Raw genomic sequence first — 27,143 nt, 5'->3', positions numbered from 1 at the left:
CCAGGAAGGGGGGGATCTAGAGGCAGATTGTCGCCATGGGCAACCCGCACAGCACTCAAGAGGTTGGGGAGGGGGGTAAGCCTGTATTTCCATCAGTGCTTCTCTTTTTAATTTCTACTTCCTCCTCTGGTGAATTTAATGTTCAAAGATGACCCAGCTGGGGGAATGTCCACGTCACAGCTTACAGGCATTTTCCTTCCCAAACTTCCCCCGCGCACACGTCGTCCCTGCGAACTAGTCTTCCGGGGCTGGAGTTTGCTCTGACGGTGGCTGCTTCAAGTTTTGATGGCAGCAGATAATACGGATTTTGCAAGAAACAGCTATAAAACAGACTGGGCTTTAAACACCTACTATGTGCAAGGGTCCATGGTTCATGCTTGAAGACTAAAAAAAAGTGGGGGGGGGCCTCTAGATTTTTTTTTCCCTTTAATCAACAAGCCCCGCCAGGGCGCTGCATTTATTACAACTGATGAACCCACACCGGCCCACCACCAGCACCCGGAGCCCACACTTATCAGGGCTCGCTGTTGTGCAGCGAAGGGTTCTGATGCACAAGGACATACATCCACCATTAGAGGAGTTAAAGGGTCCTACAGAGTAGTTCCACTGCCCTAAAAATCCTCTGGGCTCCGCCTACTCATTTCTACCTCCCCCAACTCCTGGGCAAGCACTAATCTTTTCAGGCTCCCCTTAATTGATTTTTAACATTTAATTTTTAATTTTTTTTAAGATTTTTAAATTTATTTGAGAGAGAGAGAGACAGAGAGAGAGAGCACGATCCGAGGGCAGGGGAAGGCAGGGTAGAGAGAGAAGCAGACTCCCCCCTGAGCCGGGAGCCCAACATTTAATTCTTTAAAGAGTAGTTTGAGGCTCCCAGGGATACTGAGAGGAAGATGCAGAGATTTCCGTGTGGACCCTGCCCCCACATGCGCTCCTGCCCCCACATGCGTAGCCCCACAGGCGGCGGCCTTCTGTTTCCCAGAACCCTTCCATTTAGAAGGGTGGCAGGTATACCAACCCTCATTCCTTACATAGCAGAAAGCCGCATAGAAAACCATATCAAACATTAAAATTAAGCTCCTCAGGAATGCAGAAGAAAGTCAAGTATGAGGACGTAGGGGAGACACATAATTTGAACCCCGATCTGACCCAGCATCTGGGCTCTACCACCGATTCGCAGCTGCAGGGGAACAACCATTCTACGGAGAACGCAGCTCAGACAACAGCCACGAGGCCGAACGAGAACCCAGCGTGTCCCGTGGCTAGTCTGGGACAGAGCGGGGCGCGGGGGACCTGGGCGGCTGTGCTTCTTGTGTCCAGCTTTGATGGCAACTGTTTTCCAGATAAGGAGCCAACTGAGGCTTAGGGTGAGAGATAAATGCAGCCAGACTTGAGGTATACAAAGATCCCTTTGTTGGCAGCGCCAAAACGGGAAACAAGACCCAACGAGTGGCCGGGGGTATTCTGATAATCGGGCACATCATGAAATACTATGCAGCCATTAAGACCAAGACCATGTGAAAGCCGCACCAGTAGACTCTGGGCGTTTGGCAAGCTGAGAAAAGACGCAGGAAACTATGCATAACAGCCTCATTTTTGTAAAACAAGGACATCAGCAAAAAACCCCAAAGGAACAAAAACAACAACAAACAACAAACCACCAAAACCCCCAAAAAAACCCCGCCCTATTTATTGTATGTGCATGAAGATACAGGCATACGTCGTTTTATCATGTTCACAGACCCTGTGTTTCTCACAAATTGAAGGTTTGTGGCAAAGCCGTGTCCAGTCTGCCGGCACCATCTTCCCAACAGCATTTGCTCCCTTGTCTCTGTGTCACATTTGGGTGATTCTTGGAATATCTCAAAGTTTTTCATTGTGACCAGTGATTATGACTTGCTGTAAGCTCAGATTAAATTAAGTATTATACTTTTTTAAAGACCTAATGCTACTGCACACTTAAAGGACTACAGAATAACGTAAATCTAATGTTAGAGGTCGTGGGAAACCAAAATAGTCATCTGGCTTGCTTTTTGTGATATTCATTTCACTGCAGAGGTCTGCAACCAAACCCGCAGTATCTCTGAGGTCCTCCTGTCTAAGTCTCGGTACACATGTGCAGAAAAGCACAGGAACACTCATGCTCGCCCCTTTCTGGGACAAGAGGGTATTGTTGTGGACGCTGGGAAGAAAGGTTGCTAGGAATAAAAGGGAATGAAATATCAGGCTGCACTGAACGAAGAAAATAATCATGTATACACAATATGATTATTCTTCTACTTGACTATATATCTTTGAAGATATTTAATAAATAACATTTTTTTAAACAAGGTAAAAACCCAGATATCGAGTGGATTCTAATGGCCCTGTATGGAACAGAGGGAAGGGAAAGAGAAGGAGGAAGATCAAGTGTGAAGCTACGAGAAAGATACTTAAAAGTAGAAATTAGCTAAACGGCCACCAACAAATGAGGGCTTACGGGTGCCCAGCTGGCTCAGTCGGGAGCGCATGTGACTCTTGATCTCGGGGTCGTGAGTTTGAGTCCCACAGTGGGTGTAGATTACTTTAAAAAAAATAAAACCAAAACAAAAAACCCAAAGGAATGGATAAATAAAATACCTATCTATTCACACAATGGAGTATTATTTGGTCTGAAAAGGAACAAAACACTAAAACATGCCACATGAACCCTTAGAACATTATACTAAGTGGAAGAAGCCCGTCACAAAAAATCATGTGTGTACTACAGGATTCCATCCATATGAAATGTCCAGAAAGGGAACTGGGCAGACACTGAGTCGTGGCCGCCTAGGGCTGGTGGAAGCAGTGGGGGTAGGTATGTGTCGGCGGGGTGGGGTGGGGTTGGGGGGCAGGCCAACAGTAGGGGGTTTCTTTATGAGCTGATGAGAAAGTTCTAAAATGGCCAGTGGTGATGGGAACACATTATTCATGAATATATAAAAACCCACCAAACTGTACACTTCAGAGGGGTCAACTGCAGGTATGTGAATTCTATCTCAACAAAGCCAGTTTTTTAAAGCCACACAAGACATGGAGGCATTTAAAATGGATAAGCTGGGGGGCGCCCGGGTGGCAGTCGGTTAAGCGTCCCACTCTTGGTTTCAGGTTAGGTCTTATTTCGGGTCCTGGGATCCAGCCCTGGGTCGGGCTCTGGGCTCAGCACGGAGTCTGCTTGAGATTCTCTCTCCCTCTCTCTCTGCCCCTCCTGCATGTGCTCACTCCCTCTAAAATACATATGTAAATCTTAAAGCATAAATAAATAAAAATTTGAAAAATAAAATGGACAAGCAGCAATGGATATGAAGGGAGTCTTCCTGGAGAAAGGATGGAATGTATTTGTTTCAGGTAAGTCAGTTCTACAAATAATGATGATGATGATGATGACGACGATGATAATAATATTAATTGGGAAGACTATTTTCCCCTACCACCTTAAAAAGTAAGATTTCATAATGTCCAGACGCAAATGACTGATTAGCAGGACATGCTAAGACCTACCCCCAAATCCAGTTATAATCCAGCCCTATCTTCTGCGGCTTCAAATCTAAATAAAGGGCAAGAGAAGTGCCGATACCCAGGACAAGGGAGGCTCTTCACAACCGGAGACAGAAATAAACGCATTTATGCATTAATGAATCTAATTACCCTGAACACTACCTAGCCTTTCATAATTTCATATATACTGCATAAAGATAATAAGGATGTCAGCGATTCTGGAAATCGCCCCCTGTCTACAGTACGAGGACATTCAATCCGTGCTTACAGAAGAAAACAGCGAGTTCATTAACGATGGACCCTCAAAGTTCTCGTGCTTCTCAGCATTTGAGAGATGTCTCAGGAACCAGGGGAGGAGTCCTGAGAACTCAAAAAGAGTGGGAACCTGGTTGGCCATGCAGAGGCCCATTGGGTATAGGAGGGCAGTCAGGACTTCAGGGAGAAGGCATTTCTCTACTCTGATCTGGGGGTGTGGGCAGGTTAGGACAGAGGATTCCATCTTATAGACAAGGAAACTCCAAGTTTCTCCCTTAGACTGAGAGCAACCTTCCAGGTAACAGCATGAAATGCCCCTGCCCCTGTCTGGACCAACAAACATTTGGGTCCAGATTGGAGACTGGCTCTACTCTGCTTAGAAAATAACATGGTAGCAAAGCATAGGCTAAAATCAAACATGGGATCTGAGCAGTATACCAACAAGTGCCTTCCTTACTGTCCTTAGTAGCTCAATAGAAAAAAAAAAAAAATCACTTTCTATCTTATAAGACTTAATTTCCCATCCCTCTGGTAGACTTTATCAAAGTGAGTAGTGTAACATTCTAAAATTAAAGAGTTCTATTTTTTCCTGTTTTGCTTTTTTTTTTTTTTAATGGATCCTGACCTAGTTTCTCTATGTGAAATAGCTTCGCCTTTATTTACACACATATTAGGCCTGCAACTGAGGAACTTATCTCATAGCCCACATTATGTTGGATTAGTCCTTGCCATCCTAAGGAAGAGAAAATAACCTATTTAGTAAAAAGAACCCTTATATGATTCTTTATTTTGGTAAGTAAATACTACAGAGTAGGGGAAAGGCCCAACTAACCTTAAACAAAGAGGATTTACTATCTTAGGTGTATTTGTATTACCATTACTGGATATACTTTTACTCTATTCACCTTTAAACATTAACCTCACCTCTGATAACCCTTCTTCAACTGCAGGAAAATCCAAGGTTCCAGAAAGGTTTATCCGAAGTCAATTACGTTATACTAATAAACTATCATTCCCAGCCCTGTAAATGACTGAGAAAGTCTTACAATGGGACGCCTGTCCTCACCTTACTAATTAACCAAAAAATTAATTAAAAAAAAAAAGATGCAAGACCTCTCCATCTTTATTTGCTGTGTTTGCTACATCAAACTATCAAAAGCGGTCCATAAATATTGAACCCAAGTTTATCGTGCTTTGAAGAGCTTTCAAAAGCGGGGTTACTAAACCGGCAATATAATTTTCCTGACCTTGAACAGGCACGAAACAAAAGCCCATTAAACTAGCGACAAAAGGTCTTTGTACTTACATCAGTCATTTCACTCCCGCACTGTGTACCACTTTGCACAGTTGTTGCCGCTCGCGGACTTCACTTCGGAGCGGAGAGGGAGAAACTAAGTTCCCCTAGAGAAGAGGCAACTCCCCGCACCGCCCTCCCCCACCAGGTGAGGAACAGGAAGCAACACCATGACATTGACTGCCAAACGCTGTGGTCAGTCCTGCAGGTCAGATCAGAGAGCATGGAAATGTCTCCCTCCCGGGGCACAGGCTTCGCGCCACAGCCTTCCCGGGGGAGCGCAGTCACCGACCCTCAGGAGAAAACGCTGGACACTACACCCAGAAGCGGCTGCGTTCACCTCAGAGCCTCAAAACCCCCACTGCTCAACAGGAAAGGAGGAACCGGACCAGAGAACGAACACACACACACACACACACACACGCACACGCACGCATACACACTCACAGAATCCTTCCGAGGAGCAGTCCCCTGGTTAACAGACTCCCAGCACACACCACCCCAAACTAAGGCAAAGGCTCCAATTTCCCATTCAAGGCCCTGGCATATGGCTCCAGTCTGCCTTCGGTCAACACACAGCTAGGTCAACGCGACATCTTGTTCACATTCTAGAGAACCCTAGATGTTTCTGGACTAAAGCTGTCACTTCCTGTCTTCCTCAGCCGGAGCTGGCCTCACCACCTGGATGTTCTCCCGTGGTCTCTGTTGAGTTTCATGGATATTTTAGGGGTCTCCCATACACACCCTCTTCGATGCATAAATCTGTTCCTGAGGCATCTGACTGCTGCCATCTGTCACCTCCCCTTCCCTTGGTAGCACACGTGTACTTGCTTTAGGATGTGACCTCGACCATGCATCTTCTCATGTATTTTTGCATGTGTGTCTGTTAGACATACCCGTGTGAAGTCCCCATTAGAGGATACATTCCCTCAGGGGAGGGTCTGAATTTTATGAATTTCTCACTAAATTGCCTCCCTGACATACCACATACATACGCACTTAAACTATGGTGTTGCATAAGCAAAACTGTGGTTCTCTTTACAGCCTTTTCCAATGTACTTATTTGGCAAGGACTCAGAAATAATACCAAAAGACCGTTCGTAAAAGGAAAAATTGATTGACTTCTCTGTGAAAGACACTGTTAAGACAATGAAAAGACAAGCAACACACTGGGAAAATATTTTTTAAATATTTATCTGAAAAAATACTGTATCCAATATAGGGATATCCAATATAGGGATGACTACTACTCAAGAATATGAAAACCACCACCCGATGGGAAAAAGGAGGGGAAAGATCTGGACACTTCACCAAAGAAGATTTAGGGACAGCTACTGAGCATATGGAAAGATACTCCCTATAGGAAATTGCTGATTAAAACAATGACACCACCACACACCTGCTAGAATGATTAAACCCGGAAAACCGAAAATACCCAGTGATGGCAAAGATACAGGAACAGTAATTCGTAGTCGGTTGGATGCAAAATGACAGTCAACTTGGAAGACAGTTTCTCATAAAGCTAAACACTGTTTTCTATGATCCAGCAAGCGTGTTCCTAAGGATTTAGCCAACCGAACCGAATGCACAAACACCCGCAGGATGAATGTTCACAACAGCTTCATTCCCAGCTGTCAAAATTCAGAAGCAATCAGGATGTCGTCCAGTAGGTGAACGGCCAAAGAAACTGTGAGATAGCTGTCTCATGGAACAGCATTCAGAGATTTTTTTAAAAGAGATGCCGAGTTTCTCCAAAACCTGGAGGGAGCTTAAACACAGTAAAACAGACTGAAATGAGCCGATATGTCTACTGCCTGATTCCAATTAGATGGGAATCTGCAAAAGGCAAAGCTACACAGACAGTAGAAGCAGCAGTGGTTCCCAGGACTCAGCGGGAAGGGAATGAGTAGGTAAAGCACAGGGAAATTTTAGGTTGGAGAAGCTGTTCTGTCGGATCCTGTTATGGTGGATACACCCCCTGATACATCTGCCCTCGTAAGGACCTTTGGAAATGAGCTCCGGAAGACTGAGGGCAAAGGGAGCCGCCCGGGTGCACTGCATTACAGCTCAGAGAGCTCTTCCCTGGGAATGACAGGATCACAATTCGCTCCTGCTCTACAATTAATTAAATAAATGGATGGTGGAGGCCAGGTTTCTCACTATTGGAGTGCAAATTTTGCAAGAAAACTTTAACAAATTCTGTCCAACCCAATCAACCTGAGTTGATGACTTTTATGAAAACAGGAGCAGAGGGCGCCTGGACAGCTCAGTCATTAAGCATTTGCCTTGGGCTCAGGTCATGATCTCAGGGTCCTGGGATCGAGCCCCGCATTGGCCTCCCCGCTCTGCAGGAAGCCTGCTTCTCCCTCCCCTACTCTGCCTGCTTGTGTTCCTTCTCTCACTGTGTCTCTGTGAAATAAATAAATAAAATCTTTAAAAAACAAACAAACAAACAAACAAACAAAAAACAGGAGCAGAGAAACTCTGTTCTGGCGCTGGCTTAACTGGTCCTCTTAAGGATGCCAACCACAAGGTCCAAGCATTCCTCAAAACGTGTTTCTGGAGAACATGCCCGAAAAACAGCTCAATATCCCAGTCTCTTTTTTAACTACTTATAGGACCTAACCAGAATGTGTTTCTATAGGAAATGGTTCTACTAGAAAATACAATAACATAAATTTGTTGTGTCAAGTTTCAGGATGACTTAAAAGAAATTGGGAAATAAAAGTAGTCTCCTTTCTCCATGAAATTATGGTTAAATGACAGAATAATGCACCCAAAGTTGGTGGTTTTATTTTTTTGTTTGTTTTTTTTAAAAATCAGAAGCACGGAGAATGTACACGGCGCAAATCCGACAGCTCTCCTGCAGAAAGCCACTCTGGCCAGCTTCCTGAGTCTCCGTCTGGACATATTCTATGCACGTACAAACACATGACTGTTGTGCTGTCTGCACACACCTACAAAGCACACATGCTTTGTTGAACGAAAAAAAAAAGGCAAATGAGAATATGCCCTACATTTTGTTCTCACCTAAAGGCATCACTGTTAGGACAGGCAAGTGTCCCACTTCTTTCCATTTCATCAGCTCCCTAGGGAGGACGTTTCGGTGGTTCCTACTCTTGGCTGTATTCTATTCAGATTTTACTGAATGGAAGGAAATTTCAAAAGTGGAACAGCAGAGTCCCCACATCAGAGTGTTTCCTGTCCGCAGCTCCCTCAAGAGTGCCTTTGTTTTGTGGTGAATGCAGTCCTGTCCTTGTGACTGCCCGTGGTTAGGAGCACGGAGAGCTGCAAGGTGACCGCTCGCACGTCTCTGCCCAACCTGGACCTCTAAGGGAACAGGGTTAGGGAGGTGCCTCATGTGTGAGAGAGCCTTTGTTCTAGGACAAGATCACCCCGAGGGATACCCTCAGCTCCCACTTTATATGGTGTCCCTGTTAGTTCAACATTTTAATCAATCAGAGAGTCATCACTGATCAGACTCCGGTGACTTAATTCTGTCAGTCTTCTATGCCGAGTGTCCTAATTTTACCTTCTAGCATGTCAGACCATGTAAATTTGGGAGTTTATGTGTCAGGCTACATAACAAGGTCCTTTAACAGCATTTCTAGTCCAAAGGACACATAAAATCTACCGGGATGGATTATAATAAAAGGCTGTGTCTTAAACAAATTTAATCAAAATAGTGGCTGCTACTCACTGATCAGGGGCTATGTTTCCACCAACGGATTAAGCATTCTACAGGCCTCTCAATCCTTCCAACTGCCCATGAGGATCAAATTAAATGTGTGATATAAAGCAAAGACAGCCAGCTACTCAAGAAATGCTACTTGCTAACATTTGCGAAGCACTTTGCAACTTCTAAACCCGTGGTATGTGCTCATTTCGACCATCCCGGAGGCTGGCAAGGCAGCTCGTGGTATTTTCAGGCAACAGGTCCAAAGAATGAGTGACGGAAGTCCCATTGCATGCCGGTCACCAGGACAGGTGCCACTTCCAATACCAGAATCCCTGCCGATTCTGCCCAAGTATCCCCAGAGCGCAGGAGCTCCGCTCCTCCTTGAAAGCAAGTCCACGTCCAAAGTGACCCTGTGCGGGCGGCTGCTGTGACCACCTGCGGGCAGCCGATCAAAGTGAAGCACTTCCAGCAGTAATACCAGCAGCACTAGCAGTACTAACACCATCTTCAGCAGTGATACCAGTAATAAGGAGCAGCAACAAGGAAGGCTAACATTCCAGGAACTTGCCACATGCCAGACATTACACTAACTTTATACAGCTAGCTTTTATTGAACTTTTTAAGATTTTTATTTTGAAGTAATCTCTACACCCAACTTGGGACTCTAACTTACAACCCCGAGATCAAGAGTTGTAGGCTCAGGACGCCTGGGGGGCTCCGTCGGTGAACTGTCTGCCTTCGGCTCAGGTCATGATCCCATGGGGGACTGAGTCCTGCTTCGGGCTCTCTGCTTAGCGAGGAGTCTGCTTCTCCCTATGCCTGCTGCTCCCCCCTGCTTGTGCTCTCTTTAAAATCTTTTAAAAAAGAGTTGTATGCTCTCCCAACGGAGGCCAACCAGGCACCCACTTTAATTTTACGAACTCTGTAAGGTAGGAATCATCATTGCCCCCATGTTCAAGGTGCATAATCCGAGAGGGTAACTTTTAAGCATCACAAAGCTGCTCCAAAACAGTCAGGCACAGTGAGGGCCAGGCCAGCACCACGAACCCCTGGCTCGCCACGTCTGCCCTAGAAGCTGCCAAGTTCAGGAAGTGGGATGGGGAGTTCCTGTGGTCCCAAAGTTTTCATTCTTTAACCATGGACTTTGTTTCTGGTACATTTTCCCTGGATATTCTTGAATGAAAGTCATCACAATAGCTGTATCGGTAGCAGACATCACACCGAATCAGAAGTCAGCTTCTGAGGATTAAACTTCAAGGAGACAGTACACTTCACTAGGGCAGGGGCTGGCCGACGTCAGCCTGCAAGCCACATCTGGTTCACCACCTGGTTTAATACAGTTTTCTTGGAACACAGCCACACATTGTCTGGTGAATTCTTTCACAAGACAATGGGGAAGCCTGAAATATTGACTATTTTGCCAGTTGGCAGAAGTATGCCAACGGACCCCAGAGGGAACAAAAGCCAGGTAAATAGTGCCATCAAAGAGTGCAAACTAAATTGCAGTCTGCAGCGAATTAGGTAACAGATTTCAAAAACATCAATACAAGAAGAAATGTAGAATGCCTCATAAAGAATTTTGAAATTTAGTTATGTCAAAATAACATTTTGGATACACTGGGCTAAAGTATATTATTAAAACTAACTTCACAGAAACTAATTTCTTTTTGTGCTTCCACATAGCAGTGGGAAAAATTTTAAGTGACGTATATACAGGTCTCCTACTTTATTTCCACTGGACAACATTGCTCTGACAAATGAGACTGAGCCTGACTCTAGGAAGACATGGAGGAAAAGAGCAAGGTCAACATTATAATTCTATCTGCCTTGATACTTGGAGCATATCTTTACATAAAATGAACTGTCAGACTCTTTTAATACGAAGCTTAAGAGACCAAATCAAAACACATTACTTTTCACAGGAGACATGATCCATTATTCAAAGATGAAAAACATGGAAAGAACGTAAAAGACACCCCAAGGAGTTTCCATGGGGCTAATGATGCTAAAGAAATTAGACATGAAGAATTTCCATGAACTCCAAATAACGTACAAAACATCAACACAATTCTCAAACAAAACATGTGTATTCTATTTTTCCTAATACATTTATATGGAGTTTCTAACATCACTCCAGAAGCCTCCTAGGACATTCAGTTGGCTTTATTTTTAACAGGCCACTGAACCCATCGTCTTTAGCATCTATAAAAACAATAAAAAGTGCACTACTGCGGGGGATCTGTAATAAAGCTAGACCGGAGCAGCCAGAAAGGGGCCACCCCCCCTCCATCTATTTGTTCCCCAAACCTGGCAAGTAAATGCCTGGAAAGGCTACAGCTAAGGGCCAGCTCCCTGGTGTTCAGAACAAGCACTCTGTCTTTAATTGTGTCCGTGGGACATTTACCCATTTGAGTCTCAGTGACCATTGTGCTCACGTCACATGCTTGTTTCTAAACCCCACCAATGGCCCAAAAGTCACACGTATTTAACGTTTGGTCGAACGCTTCCTTGCATTACAAGAATGCAAAAGCCTGCCTTCCTCCAGAGTCTTTCTTCCATTCTTATTCCTTTCCGGTTTCCTGCTTTTAACAACCGCCCGTGCACCTGCTGCTGATTTGTGTTCCCCTCCACGGCCATGCGTGCAGGGTACTGCACATGCCTGTGTTTCCTTCCTTCCTTTCCTGCATATACTAGACACACACACGCCCCCAGCCCTGCCTCCCTCTGGGCCCTGAATTCCCAGCAAACCCGCAGGAAGTTCCCAGCCTTCAGGCCTGCACGCCAGACCCTTCCTGGGGGACGAGCTACCCAGGGCTTTCCTGGGGATGCCCTCCACCCCTCATGTGGGGAATACAGAAAGCAGCATGTTCCTGCAAAAGGGAACCCCTGGGCTGTTTAAATACAGTTGCTACTTAATTCTCACTGCTGGGGGGAAAAGCTAAGCTTTTCTCCTTGATTTAAATGCCAAATAGCAAATAATGGTGTCTAATATTTAAATATGGGCTACTCTGCATAAAAGATCTTCTATTACCTCGGTCAAATCTCCCACTACCCTGTAAATAAAGGCAAGTGGAGAAGTTAGGAACAGGATTTCCTTATAGACATGGAAGAAGTGAGTCAGTACAACTCGAATGACTTGCCCACGGTGACGTGGCTGCTAAGCCCTAGGTGCTCAGCGCTAGGACCTGTAAGTAGATTCCACGCTCTTCCGAACACGCTCTTCTTCCTTACGGAAGACCCAGAAGAGCATCCCTCCAAGTGTGGCTGGTGACAGGTGCCGCTCCACAATGAGACAGACACCAGAAGTGGGAGCAAAGCCCTCAGGACCTTCAACAGCAATAAGACACGGACACATCCTTGAACGTCCCACTCCACGACAAACTGGCAATAAAAAAGGACTGCTCTCTTGCCACATACAGTGTGAGAAGGGCTGTTCTACAAGATACCAATGGGTAATGCTTATAAGAAATTCCTGATAATCATGTGTACACAATTTTAATTTTGCATAATTCCCTTTTTATTGTTTAAACGTCAATCAGGCTCAACAAATACGTGCGCCTGGGTGGTTCAGTCTGCTAAGGGGCTTCCTTCCGCTCAGGTCATGATCCCTGGGTTCTGGGATGGAGCCCTTCCCCCACGTGAGGCTCCCCACTCAGCAGGGAGTCTGCTTCTCCCTCTGTCCCTCCCCCTGCTCATGTTCTCTCCCTTGTTAAAATCTCCCCCCCCCCCAATTTTATTTATTTATTTGACAGAGAGAGACACAGCAAGAGAGAAAATACAAGCAAGGGGAGGGGGGGGGAGAAGGCTTCCTGTGGACCAATAAGCCTGATTGTGAATGGGGCTCCATCCCAGGACCCCGGGATCATGACCTGAGCCAAAGGCGGATGATCGTCGGAGCCACCCAGACACCCCTCAATAAAGTCTTTAAAAAATTTTAAAGTAAGTGTATTTATCTAATTCCTTCCTCAAAACTGCTATAAATATTAAATGTCCATTCAGAAAATCTGATATCACACCCCCAAAAAGTTCTATGAACTGTACACAAGTTATAAATATTTTTCTATTTCCATCTTTCAATCCTCATCTTCTCTACTCCTCATGTAAAGTTTTATTCACTGGTGGGATTCATCAACCCTCCCTTGCAAAGAGAACTCCCACTGGACTCAGGGCAGCTGTCTCAGGACTGAGATCATTCCAAGCCAACTGGGCAAACCCATCCACCTTGGATGGTGACATCATCATGGGAGAGTGAGAGTTTTTCACTCTCCCAAGCTTCCTGTGGAGTGGGGCAAACCTACTGAGGGGCTTCTGGGAAGATTTTTCCTTCCTGATAAAAGGAGAGCTACTCTTCTGGCCCTGCTCTGATTCCTTTCACGGGTTAGTATTTACTCTAAGAGGACCACATCTTCGTTGGCTTGATTCACAGATGCATCCCAAAGGGACAACAGATACTCAAAAACTAGCTGTTAACCGAATGAAGATATTCTATGAGGATGTGATGGTTGCCCCTATGGCAGCCATTTTGCAACCTTGAGGAAGGATAAAGAGAACTGCAGATACACTGATGTGAAGACCCAATACTGTGGGGCCGGCCTCCAAGCAAGTGTTTATTAAATATGATACTTATATGTATAAATTGTACACGTCATTGTCGGCAGAGTTAGTCTGTGTCTCGCCACTTAAGAGTCAAGGTTTTTCGAAAAGGAGACTGAGGGGTAGGAAGGGTGTTTGACCCACCTGTACCACCTGCAGTTAGATGGAAGAGGTCCTGTGGAGGAAGGGAAGGATTACCCCTGGGAAGGAGGGGGCACCCGTGGGGAGTGGGCTTAGGCTCCAGCAACATCCAGATCCCTGGTGCAAACACAAGGTTGCTGTATAGCTGAAACTGCTACTGTGAAACTCTGAAAATATCCAGAAGGCACAGCAGAGCAGAGGTCATCACCAACAACATGAGCTAGTATACGATGCTAAAGCCAGAGGGACATCACGGGGCTGTGGTCATGTTCAAATCTAGGTCAAAGAAGTCAGAATCAAAGACCAAACGCATGGACTGAGTGCCGCGTGGCCACAATGAGAACCATGAGTTGGTGGCCTCATCTGAAGCAGCCACATAGCCAAGAGGCCCGGGGCAGGGTTTTTCCTGGGAACACTGTACTCAGCACGTAGCAAGAACCCAGTAGAGGGAAGGCGGGAGGAGGGGACATTGTGGAGGAGGGCAGGCGAGTTCGCTAGTGACAGATGTTGTCCGTCTGGTCCTCAGGGGGATTACAAGGCCAGGCCACATGCCGGAGAGGGAAGGCTGACATCAGGTTCAGGAGTGTGGGAAGGTTTTGAGGGCGGGGAGGTCTCTCTCCTCCTCTGGGGCTGACGCAAACATGTCCTCGAACCAATCAGACCACATTTCTTGATATCCTCCAGCACCATGGTGGGACCAGAGAGGATGATGTGGGCATCATCTAGGACAAGGCTGGCAATCTGGACAAAGGTCAAGAGCCTAGGGTCCTCACCGAAGCCCCAAGTTCGTAACTAAACCGCTCTCCTACCTGCCACAGGCCGCTGTTTTTATGTCTGGGCTCACGCAGAGATCTTTCAAAGCGTGTCACTTATGATCTGACCACTTCTAAATATATGTACGCTGTGTTTCAATAAATAAAAAAATAAAAATTTAAGGCCCACCAATGGATCCAACTGGCACAAAAAGTGAAATTTCAGGGTGAATCCACAGGAAGATAAGAGAAACTAGGGGACTGAGGCCTGGGCAAGGAAAAGAAACAAGCTCAGAGAAAGTGCTAACAGGGGAAGGGCAAGAGGGTGGGCTGGCAGGGCGCATGGAAATTCCAAAGAGGTCACAGGAATTTAAAATCAGAAGGTGGGGGTTCAAGATATATCTGTATCTATAAATCGGATCTGGAGAGTCAATTAACGTGTGTTGAAAGAGACTCAGAAAAACAGAGAAATGGGTGGGGTGGGTGGGCAGGAGGGAGACCATAGGTTTGTTCTAAATCATCCACAGACCCCAGTAAAGACGACAGAATGTCCATCTGCAGCATTAATCCCATCTGGAAATCCTCATAAAGCAGCCTCCCTCCTGGGGATAATCTGTTGCCATTTTATCTAATGAATATAATTAAACCCTTTATCTTGCTAAACTAAACCTCAATCTCACTGTTCATCACCATTCTGTTTCAAATGCTCCATCCACCATACTGAATAGGTCAGATACCCTTTTATTCACACTCGCTCTGAAAAATCAGGCTAAGAAATACACATTAGGAGGGCAGCTGTCTCTCTTTGCAGATGCTGGCAAGGAGGCACCTGCCAGGCACGAAACCACTGATGTAGCCGTGGACCGGACCGACTCACTTACATAGTCACCGAGGTCATGACAACGCTGCAAGGATGCTGAGCCCGAAAACAGAAGAGCGGGGGAATGGGACATGTGCCCAGTATGGCCCTCCATGCTTCAATGTCCACAGCCTGGAAAAATCTGCCAGACGGACATTTCTAATGCTTGGCCCAAGTTTTCTTTACAGTGTAGTGTTACCTCCATTGATACTAAGACAGACCGCCATGGGCGCAGAAATTGGTGTACAGATAATGATCAGGAGAACAGACAACAGACCGGTAGTCTCTTGCTTTCAGGTGTTGAACTTCAGGGTCAAAAGACTTCTGAGCCACTGAGAGACAAAGATCATTCACCATTTGTAAATTTAAGGAAGGAGACGGAGAAGGGGCGCTCCGAGACACCTGCTACAGGGGCAAGTGAGGACTGAGGGGTCTGAGCAGTCCTTTTAAAAAGCATGAAAATAAAAATGGCAACTGGGAAAAATCTGAGCCCCCAAGGAGAGATGTCAGTTATTAGAAGGAGAAGGATTTCATCAGATCCCCGAGGGCTGGAAGGGGCGTGAGAATTACCCCATCCTGTTGCCTCGCTTCCGTAGGGAAGGAACAGAAAGTGGGCCACTCCGCATTCACCTAGAGAAGACAGCTAAGGAAGGAGCTGGGGCTCTGATAACAGATGTAGCAGACTTATAAATATTCATGACTATGGGCGGGGTTATCAGAAAAAAAAGTCAAAGAAAAGAATTTTACTTGAAAACTCTTCAGCGCAGCCTGTCCCTGTGGGGGAAATGGTCATGTGTTTTTGCAAGTCCTTGGTAAATTCTACTTTCTAGAAGGAAAATGAAGGCCTGGTGAGAAGGGGGTGCCGGTGACCAAAGCCTCCCTCCCAGGAGTCCTTTCTCTTGCTTATTCATGTATTAAAGTGGTTGTCTGCAAGTCATAATGGGAAATTAGCCAGCCTTAAACACAGCCAATATCTGCTAAGTATAAATTAAGAACAGCACAAAATATTCCACTGAGCGCTTGGGCGTTGCTAGGAAACGGGAGGTCAGGCAATGCTGGAAGGCCAGGTTCTTCCCATCCCGGCGGGCCCTGCAGCAGCCAGAGCCAGGCCTCACATGGGATGCCGCCCCCGCTGCCACACTGCCCCCCACATGGTTAAAGAGCCCAACGGGTGCTGTGCAGCCCAGCACGTTTCTCTATGACCCTGGTGCCTAAGAATCAGTACGAAAGAGTTTTAAGTTGAAGACTCTTCCACTACCTAAGCAAAATGGTAAAAAAAAATAAAAGGAATATGAATAGAGACAGAGCAAACACGTTCCGAAATTCGAGAAAGACACAGTGAACAGAAGACAGGCATGACAACAAAGTGTTCTTTTTCTCCTCACCTGTCCTCATTACCATCCGCTTCCTTCAAGGACCCATTTGGCCGTCACCAGCACCCCCATTCTACAAATGAACACGGGTCCTTAAATTCTATCTGTGGGTACAGTGTCAGCTTCAGTGAGAGGAAATGAATGCCTCGATTTGCTGAGACCACCACCCAGTCACCATCGCTGGGCTCTTCCAAGACACATGCACATCGCCTCCTTCCATAATGACCAGCAGGATAATTATCATCAGCGGCCACCATGTGCCAGTCTGAACTGGAGGTCCTGTAGACATGATCACAGTCAGTCCTGTAATCACCCTAAAAAAGGGTGACTTCTGGGACACCTGGGTGCCTCTGTCGGTTAAGCGTCTGCCTTCGGCTCAGGTCACAATCCCAGGGTCCTGGGATCGAGTCCGGCGTTGGGCTCCCTGCTTTAGTTCTCCCTTTGCATGCTACTCCCCCTGCTTGTGAGTTTAAGCTGTCTCTGTCAAATAAATAAAATCTTTAAAAAAAAAAAAAAAAGAGGGGTGACTTCTATCCTTCTTCCATCCATGAGGACTTAAAAGAACCAGGGACATGTGGCTGGTGATAGTGAGTGCAGCATTTTCTGTAAAACCTCACTCAGTCCACTGAGATACACAGCCTCTTGGTGCATCTTCATTAATTATTGTAATCCAATAATGTTTAAGGAGTAACCCGTTTTATCATCCTGTCACCCACTTATTGTCTAAAGGACAGACTGCCTTACTCACTAGCAAATAGCAAAAAAAAAAAAAAAAAAAAAAAAAAAATCAACCTGTTCCCTGAGAATTATGACAGCTTTGCAGCGTTAGCCCCAGAATATGTAGAAAAATGGGCCCGGTTTGGGTCAGTGCTAGTCGCTAGGCTGGAAAGGGTAGGTGCTGACTTAAAGTTCTGTGATTTAGGCAAGAAAATCGTAAGACTATAAAACCACGACGATGCTAGATGGCAGAGAGCGTTTCGCAAATGCTCCTGGCTCCGTCTCCCCGTTTGCCGCCATCAGTATTTTGGCCTCTGAGGCTGGTCGGGGACCATGAACAGAAACAGAAAGGATTCAGACATGATCTGTTCACATCTTCGCTGCTTCCTAGATTTTAGCGCCCAATCCTCAATAGAGTTAATATGCAATGGAAGGGGGTCTATCCTTTTATGCCCCCACAGCAGTGCCTCCCTTTGTGGCTTACAGTCCTCCCAGCACCAGGCAGAGGGCGATCTGTGTGTGAAACTGGTCACCCCAAGTGACCAGAACAGAGAACGAAAGCCCGTGCACCCAGGCCAGTGGCAAAAGGCCCTTCCAATAGCTCAAAACCACCTTCTCAATCACAGAGCTACGTCAACAGGTTGTAACAAGGAGCGTGGATGTGCTGGGAGTGGGCAAGGTGAGTCATGGAGAACAAGAGACGATTGTGTGGTGGTTCATTTTTTCTAATCGAGCATGAGAAGGGAAAGGCTTTCACTCTGCAGACCCTGCAGAGCCCCAGGTGTGTGTAAACCAGCCCCGGCTCAGCCTCAGACAGCAGGCACTCCCAAGGAGAAGTGGCCCATCTGCCCATGCCACCAGGCTATGGACAATGACTGCTTTAAGAGATGGTCAGGTACATCGTGTTTTACAGGTTTTTTGGTACCTTTTTGCACCTCTGATACCCGGCTCGGAGGACTGACAGGTGTGTTAGAATCCTAGAAATACAAACCAGAGGACGTCACAACAAGGTCCAAACTGGCCTCCCAGCTTCACAAAGGACCTCAGTTCCCTAATTTACATGGCACCTGGGAGAAAAAAACCCTAAGAGCTGCAAGTGGGTCCGATAAAAAGTCAACAGTCCAAGCTTGACTGGAATTGATGTAATGACATCAATGAATCAAATATATAGGCCACTGTTTCAGAGTTAGTACTAAAGCAAACGAACCCTGAAAAACAGCGAAGGAGAGGAAAAGAAGCCGGGAGAATTTTCTTTCTGCAATTTCTCAAGTCGCAATGAACATACTAATGATGCTTTACTCTCGGCCCTTAAGATCTCATGGAATTTGACTTCCAAAATTTGTTTCAGTCCTCTACTTCTGTATTGCAATAACCTTAATTAAACTGTCCCAGTGGAAACAGTATCCAGGTATGTTAAACAGATTTCATATCCAAACCCTTATCCTTTAAACTCTGTCTGGCTGAAAAGCAGAAGTCTATTACCCAACTTGAGGACGCATCTCCAAACTTCATTTTCTTGTGTATCTAAAGAGACTTTTTAAAAAGCTTTACTTAACAGTTTCTAAAACATTCGTTTGGTGGTAAAGGTTTCATTATAGCCTTATAACCGTGGAGGGGGTTAAGGTGGGGGACGCTGCAATATTTTTAACAGGGACACTTGTCTTGCGTTTCATAAAGGCCAATTTTGAGTGTAACCCAGCATAATTCCAAAGCTAAACAGTATTCCCTTTTAAGTGAAACAGTGACAAATGAAGCATCTGGCACACTTTAATGAGCTGTTTTATCCTTTCAGAGTGGCTGAAACTAGGCCACCCATTCATCTGAGAAAGTGGGTAGTAGCACAGAACAATTACGTAATCCTGCAAGACACACTGATATTAAGGGCACCCCCCCCCCACTTTCAAATTTTCTAGTCTCACTTACTAGGAAACAAAACAGGTTAACAAGTGACTCAGTACATCTGGAAAAATGTTAAACGATAAGCCATTTTCTCTTTTCACCCTCTATTCAACAGTAAAACTCAAGGTTCAAAGCCCGAGCAATTGGGATAATAAAAATTAAGCTGTACATAGATGCCACTTTTACTGAGAGCAAAGGAAAAATAGGATTAAAACCAAGAGATGATCAGCACTGACACCATAACCCACTGGTGGCCAAGCAGGGCAACACTGCCTGCTGGGGGAGGTTTGGAAATGTCTAGAGACCCATGGGGCTGTTACTGGCATCTAAAGGGGAGAAGGCTACTGTTGTAGCAGTCCTACGAGGCCCCCCAGCAAAGGATCACCCCGTTCAAAATGCCAACAGCGCCAACAGCGCGATAATCTGCTAGAACCCGATCAATAAGAAAAACCCGTAAACAAGGAGGTGGAAGGTAACGTGAAATTCTGAGCACGTTCCAATTTGAAAGGCGATGCAGGGGAGGCAGACCAGACCAGAATGAGAAATTTAGAGACCCCGGGGGGGAGGGGGAGATAACAAGTGGGTTATAACATTACAACATCAGCCAAGGAGGCCAAAGCTTAAGAGGAGGGTTTGGGGCTGGGAAAGTACAGTGCAGAGGTACTCACCTCGCTGAGAGCCGGCGGGGAGCAGCGAGCATTTCTGCGGGAGCGGAGCGGCCAGGTGAGGAGGAAGGCAGAACCCAAGGCTGTGCCTCCAGCTCGGGGAACCGGTCAAGAGCACGGGGGAGGGGAGGAGGCCCAGTCAGACAGGTGCCAGGAAGGCGGGGTGGCTGGCGAGGTCACAGGCCTTCGGGGGTGAGGGTAGGGGATGAGGAGGGCGGGGCAGGGAGAACTACCTGGTAGCTTTCCTCAGAAGGCAGGCAAGGGCAGCTTTGACGGCGGAGCATGAGAAAGAAGAAAATGGGCATGGACTCTCCTTGGAAATGTTCAGCAGTAAAAATACTGCTCGGGCGGGAGCATGCCCTAGTCACTCCCAACTCAACTCCCTTTTATGGATATATCTATTAAACATTACAATATTTACATATATTTAATCCAAAGAAGTGTGAGCGAGGAGACAGAACCCAGAGAGAAGGAACCGCTGACAAGCACGGAGAAAAACGGACGGCCTATAGTCCCGGGAGAGGCAAGAAAACATTCAGTCAAGACAACAGGAGGAGCCCGTTCTTTAGAAAAGCTGCCTCAATTTCAACACCCCGTGTACTTGAATAGGAGTTTCTCCCACGACCGCCCTGGGAGGGGTATTAAAAAGCAAACAAAACCAAGAAACTCGTTCAGTCTTCACCCAGGCAAAACTATCTATTTTTAAGTCAGATTTCTTTGATTATACCCCCCAAGATGTCCAGGTTATTTCCCATTTCTATATCACCTTTTGTGAATTTCTCATTCGTGTGTTTTATTCATTTTTCTGCCAACACATTTGTTATTTTCTTCCTGATTTCCAAGAGCTCCTTTTTAAGGCTATAAATCCATTTTTACACCTGTTGCAAAATATTCTTCCTGTTCGCTCTTGGCCTTAATGAACAGCAGGGCTGTGGGGATGGCCAATGTGCATGTTGTGATGAATTACCTTTATAAGACAATCTTGAGTGTGCTCAGGTATAAATACACATGAATAATACAGGATCATTGTTTATAATAAGGGAATAGTCCAGTAATAGAATAGTAATAGAACCTACTTGAAAGTATAGCTGTGCAAAAAAGCACAGGAATGTTGTTAAGATACAGTAAGCTACTAAAAGTTATAAAATTAAGAGCAGCCTCTAAATAAAATGTAAAGAGTTTAAATTTGTATTTTCCCCATTTTCCAATTATTTTATAATCAGTAAGTACTGCCTTTATATATGGAAGAAGGGTGGAGGCAAAACCCAGTTACCAACTGTGGTGGTGCTTTTATTATTGTTACTGGGTTGTAGCATGTCTGTGTATCAGGGAAAGAGCCAGCCTGAGGCAGGACCAGGGGGACACCCCAGAGTCAAAGATCAACACAGCAAAATGCTGAAGACACTAGGAGGGGCAGAGAGCCTCCTCCATGGCTGTGAGGAGACCCAGCAGGCTTACTTAGTCTCTGAGCCCGAGCACCACTACAACCCAGGCCCTTTGCTCCAGAGTCACCCAGGGGGATCACTGCTTTGGGAACCGGCTCTCTGTAAAGTTGCTGGGTGGGCAGTGGTAGCTTTTTAGAACAGAGTCACTCACAGAAATCACACATTAAGGGGGCTGCCTGTGAAAATGCCAACGCAAGGCCATTTAAGTTAGCCACCCCCCAATCAATCAATCAATCACCCCACAGTTTGCATAAAACACAGAAACAGTCTGAGACTGGGAGTGGCTCAAATGTCAGACTGGGGCTGTTCTTCTGATGGGTGGCTATTTCCAGAAGTTCAGGAGGAACAGCCAAAGTTGAAATGCACAGCTGGGAGGCTGAGTGACTGTCTATGGCAGTGGGCACAAGGGAAAATGCTACCCCATGCCCACAGTTTGGTACCTCCCAGGTCGGGAGCCAGCAGGGCAGAACCCACAGATCTCTGTAATCAGAGTCTTCCCGAAAAGTATCCTTTAACAGGGAAGGGAGTGTTTTTTGTCACTCAAGCCAGCCTGCGAGGCAGTGGGATTCTAAACCTGGGGATCTCTGTACTGAGATGTGGGTAAGGAAACTCAGTGTGAGAGAGGCAGAAGTCGGTGGTACTTTTCCCATTGGTGCCTAACAATCCACTTTCCCTCACAGTGGTCATTAATTTTATGTCAGATTCATGGCTGATAAGATTGTTACACCTGATGGTGAAACCTCACACACAGGGTTTTCACCCGGCACTGGAAAAGTTATTTCCCTGAAAGCAGATTTGGCTAAGTAGCCGTCAGCCGCATTATTATTCGCTTCTTTTAAATGTAAGTCAATTTCATATGAAAGACCACCTTCACATTTAAAACTTGCTCCCTTAAAGGGCGCTTTTAGCAAATGAATGGAAATCAACTGAACGCTTTCGAGCCCGGTGGAGGCAGAGATCAGCATTTCAGTCACTCTTCCTTACGCTCTTTCTTTGGGGACACTTTGGGGCAACTAAGAAAATCTCAATAAACAGCGCCTCATCAGGTGTTTCTAGGCAGACTGTGAAATCCCGGCTCCAGTGTGCTTGTGCCGAATCAGCATAAGACAGTCAACAGGACCAGGAGACTCCAGACCCCGCTCCATCCCCACGTTTGTGTACAAACCCGTTTACAATACAATTGAAAAAGAAAGGCTTCTTCTCGGGCAAAGTTCCTAACAACGTTCACCCGAAGTACAGGGCAAGGAAAAGCTACAGGTCTGTAGTGTGTACTTTTAAAGTGAAATGCCTCGCGATGACCCATTCAAACAAAAGAAACCACTGCCAGCGACGTCCCCTTCTAACCTCATTAAAAACGAGCTTTCCTATAGAAAGCAAACTCACTACCAGGAACATACCCCGTTATCGATGCCTGCTCAGATAACGTCCCTTGTGCGGACAAAGTGTTTGCAGCTCGAACTCCTGAGTACAATCCAAATCAACACTTATTGCCTGTTTAGAAATTAAACCTTTCTGATGCTCACAGAGATAGGAAAGCCGGTTTCTCCTAGGCTTAAAATACTTCCCCACCGAATCTTACCCCACCGTGATCGTTCCCGGGCCCGTGAAACTCTTAAGCAGCTCAAAAAAGAGAAAGACTCCTACCTTGGGTTTCTCGTGTCCCTTCAGTGTCTGTCCACTGTAAATGGCTGCATCTTGAGCAGTCCGGGACACAAAAACGGGCTTTCTTCAGCTCGCCGCTGTTCCCAGGCTTTTATGCCGCGCCTTGGGCTCTGCCTGCTTAATTCATTCCCGATTCTACTGAAAGGAAGGCCAGCCGGGGGAGGCTGGCGGGGTAGCAGTTGCTGGAGACGGTTTTAACTGCAGGCGCGAACTGACCACCTCCCCTGCCCCAACAGACATGTGAAGACACTTGAAGCCCCCCTCCCCCCAATTTTCAAAGAGGGCCTATTACTGAAAAAGAAAAAGCCACGAGACAAAATCGAGCAATTTAGTGGTGACCTTGGAAAGTCGACCCTGAGAACAACACTCTTTACGGGAGCAGAGCTTCACTTGTGCCTATTATCCCGGACTTTGCATAGCGCCAATGAATGGTTGCCATGACAACATGGTAAACAGGATTCGAGTGACCCTGGAGGGGTGTAAGGGGATTGTTCAGGGCAAAGAATGGTTGCTTTAATGCTTCCTTTACTAAAATGTCCTGAAGAGGTAAGTCTGCTTTTTTATGAGGCGTCTGTAGGGGATGCTCTCAAAAGTCAAAGATGTTAGCCATGGGTGCTCTAGTTACAGGAGAGCAGGTAACACGTGGGGCAATCAGAAAGACAGGAAGAATTCTGGAAGGTTCCTCAATGCCAGGGCGCGTTTTCCAGGAAGTATGTGGCGGACACGGAACCATCTCCAAAGGCTGTAAGACCAGCCGAAAGGAGTCAAAGGGGCTGATGATGGAGAGGGAGCTCTAAGATGTCCTACCTCCCTCCTGTTCCCTGGAGAAAGAGCATCTCCCCGGTTTTCTCGGGTGGTTTTTGCAGGTTACTTCCACAGAGAACAGTATCCTTTGCATTTTACCCTGCACAACAGAGACCTAATTCTCAGCGCTTTGTCTTTTGGCCAATCAGGAACAATCCTATTCTTGGGAACTATTACCTGAGAAAACGTTTGTGGCATTGGGAATAGACTGGGAATACTGGGCAGAAATTCTGACTCTTCCTGACCCTGTGCATGTCAAAACTCAGAGCCTTACAATACAGTTAGCTTTAATGTTCATTTTGGACCTTAGAATACTGGTTCATTAATTGTAATAAATGTGACAAAGTCATGTAGAAGGTTAACGTGAGGGAAAACTCTGTGTGTGTGTGTGTGTAGGTGGGACCGAGAGTGATATGGAAACTCCAGGCTCAATGCTCAAATTCTCTGTAAGTTTAAAGTTTTCTAAAAATATAAAGTCAATTTGAGGGGCACCTGGCTGGCTCAGCTGGGAGAGCATACCACTCTTGATCTCGGGGGTCATGCATTCAAGCCCCACATTGGATGTAGAGATTACTTCTAAAGAAATAAAAGACAAAGTCCATTTTTAAAAATTAAAATAAGTGTCATCCCATAACAGTGTCAAGGAGTAAAGAAAATTTAACAAACCAACCAACCAACCAACCAAAAAACAAACACACACACACACAGGAGCAATTATGACAATCTGCCAAAGATAGGTGATTTAAAACTGAACCCAAAAAGGAAAAGGGGTGGCAAGAGTCTTAGGAAGCTTCTCCTGTGATCCAGCCTAAACCAGGCTTGGAATCTGTGAGGACGGAGTGACCTCATGCCCCGGATCTGGCGGGAGCGGAGCACAACCACCCGTGACCTTGGCGTAGGGTACCAACGAATGACCCTGTGCTGCAGGCAACCCCGGGGGTGCACAGAGGGAGAGCAGCCGGGGCAGGGCACAGGAGGGGCCCTAGTAAACACGGTCCTGGGCAAACAGCCACCCACAGAAGAACAGTAAAAACGTGAACACGAGACAAGCACAGACTGTATTCAGGCGAGCAAAACTCTCCCAAACCAATTGCCCACAAGAGCCCTGCGGTAGTCCAGCATCGTGTGCTGATGTTTGAAAGGCTGAATCATATGGAAGATATCGCCCCAATCCCGACCTCCTGGAATACCTCCAGGGCGACTTCCACCTACATCAGTCAGAGGATCCAGAAGCAAATAATGCACCTCATAGAAATTAACTAGAATGAAACCTGTAGCGGTCAGGATTCAAAGTTAGCAAGTCCACAGGTGCCGGGCTGGCTCAGTCTGTGGCGTACCGGCTCTTGTAAGTCAGAGCCCCACACTGGGTGCGGAGGTTAGTAAAGATAAAAATCTTAAAAAAAAAAAAAATAAAAGTTGCAAGTTAAGTCTCTATCTTGGTAAAGTTAAGCACTCCTCTCCTATACTATGACTAAGCTCACAATGTGCGTGGATCAGCAATGCAATTCCCCATCTACTGAGCACAGACCGTGGCCTGGACACTGAGCTAGGCAGCAAAGACAGGAAGGTACGTCCTACAAAGCTGTACCTGGTTAAGATCTTCCTTCTTTCGGGAACACTTTATTCAGAACATAGGATTAGGGTAGAGAGAACCATGACTAAAACCAAAAAGTTGCGGCAATTAAGATCAGTTAGGCTAAGGACAAGTAGGAAGAATAAAATGAAAGAGAAAAAGATTTAGGAAGAACAGAGCAAAAATTCAAGGTAGGAAATAAGCCACATGATCATCAGAACTTTTTTTTTTTTTTAAAGACCTCACTTATTATTTGACAGACAGAGATCACAAGCTGGCAGAGAGAGAGGAGGAAGCAGGCTCCCTGCTGAGCAGAGAGTCTGATGATGTGGGGCTCCATCCCAGGACCCTGGGATCATGACCTGAGCAGAAGGCAGAGGTTTTAACCCACTGAGCCACCCAAGCGCCCCAATCATCAGAATTTTTTAAAGAAATGTTTGGTCTTTGTTTAAAGAGAAAAAAAGGATGGGGAGAAGGGATTGCCTGGCTGGTTCAGTCTGTAGAGCAGGTGACTCTTGATCTCAGGGTCCTGAGTTCAAGCCCCACCCCCCCCCCACGAAAACCCAAAAACAAAAAACAAGAAAACAAGTGGCAGGCAGCACCTGGATCACACAAAAATTAGTCCCCAGGACTGAATGTGCTGAGTTTATCAATCCATCCATGGCATCACGGGGCCTCTGGAAATAGAAGGTTTAGGTTTTCATGATGTCTGCATGGAGCCCTCACGCCCTCCCTGTGTGCCGGCAGCCTGTCGTGGGTATCGTGCAAGTAAGGGAATGACTCCCCCAGGAACCCGAGCACGCCCCCATCAGACCTCCAGAAGGCACCGTGAAGAGTGTCCGCTGGGCACGTGCTGGCAGGTGAGGACAGCCTTGCCTTCCCCACATTCGAGGCTGGGAACTGGGGACAGCCAGGGCCTCACAGCCCAGTCCTCACAGCCCCCAAAGGCTTTGCTGATAGTTATCAGTCCGCTCCCTTCTTTAATTCTGTCCTGCACTTCCTCAGGGCTCCTCTGAGGAATGTTAATGACAGACTTTTGGGACTGGAACTCATTTGCTAAAACACCAGGCGGGGACAGAAGGGAGAGATCACAGGCCACAGGACACCCTTGGGGAGAAATTCTGCAGAAGCAAAGCAGGTTTCCTTTGTGAGGGAAATCTCTTGGTGTTGGTTGGGGCACTTTGAGCCAGAAGCTAGCACTGGCCAACAAATCACAGCAGAATGAAGCTAACCGGCTACAGTGCCGTCTAAAATATTGTCTAATGGAGAAGTCCGCCCTTTGTAAACTCCAAAATCCTAAGCCGACCGGAAGATGACAGCCTGTAGTGCCGTGTCAGGCAAAGAATTAACTAGAATTAACTGCACACAAGCCCCGATGCAGAGGGAGGCTTTTTGTTTGTTTGTTTTTTGTTTTTTAAGTTTTTACTTTAATGCCAGCATAGTTAACACACAGGGTAAGAATGGTTTCAGGTACACAATACAGTGATTCAACAATATATCCCTGGTGCTCACCACAAGTAAACTCCTTAATCCCCATCCCCTCGTCCCCTCCCCTCTGGTGACCGTCAGTCTGTTCTTCATAGCCAGGAGCCCGTTTCGTGGTTAGCCTCTCTTTTTTTCCCTTTGCTTGTTTGTTTTGTTTCTTAAATTTCACATATGAGTGAAATCATATGGTATTTGTCTTTCTCTGACTTATTTCATTTAATGTAATACCTTCTAGCTCCATCTATGTCTTTGCAAATGGCAAGATTTCATTCCTTTTTCATGGCTGAGTAATATTCCATTGTAGTAAGAAGTAGGCTTTTTAAAATTCGCCTCCTAACTTAGCACCAGAACTTCTCAACGCCACTGGAATATCCTTTTTACAACACCTAAGGTTAGCTACCTGTTGTTCCTAAAAAAAAAAAAAAAAGTCT

The 27,143-nt window shown here is 46.1% G+C and overlaps 1 protein-coding gene across 4 annotated transcripts in view; it reads right to left on the bottom strand.

The window, feature by feature from the left end:
- LOC309861324 (unconventional myosin-X) overlaps positions 1-27,143 on the bottom strand; it is a 92,112-nt gene that overhangs the window by 41,730 nt on the left and 23,239 nt on the right. Inside the window, exon 1 of one of the 4 annotated variants that reach the window (XM_082724128.1) lies at positions 22,833-22,937. The exons of 2 other annotated variants lie outside the window; for them this stretch is intronic. The gene's annotated coding sequence lies outside the window, so the exon portion shown is untranslated. Of the gene's footprint in view, positions 1-19,746; positions 19,855-22,832; positions 22,938-27,143 lie in introns of those variants that run through there. One more of the 4 variants, XM_082724127.1, reaches the window with a different exon arrangement.

Source organism: Mustela nivalis (genome assembly GCF_964662115.1).
Source record: "Mustela nivalis genome assembly, chromosome: 3".
NCBI classification, from domain to species: domain Eukaryota; kingdom Metazoa; phylum Chordata; class Mammalia; order Carnivora; family Mustelidae; genus Mustela; species Mustela nivalis.
Note: the sequence above shows the minus strand (reverse complement) of the source record. Positions and strands in the feature narration are given on the sequence as shown.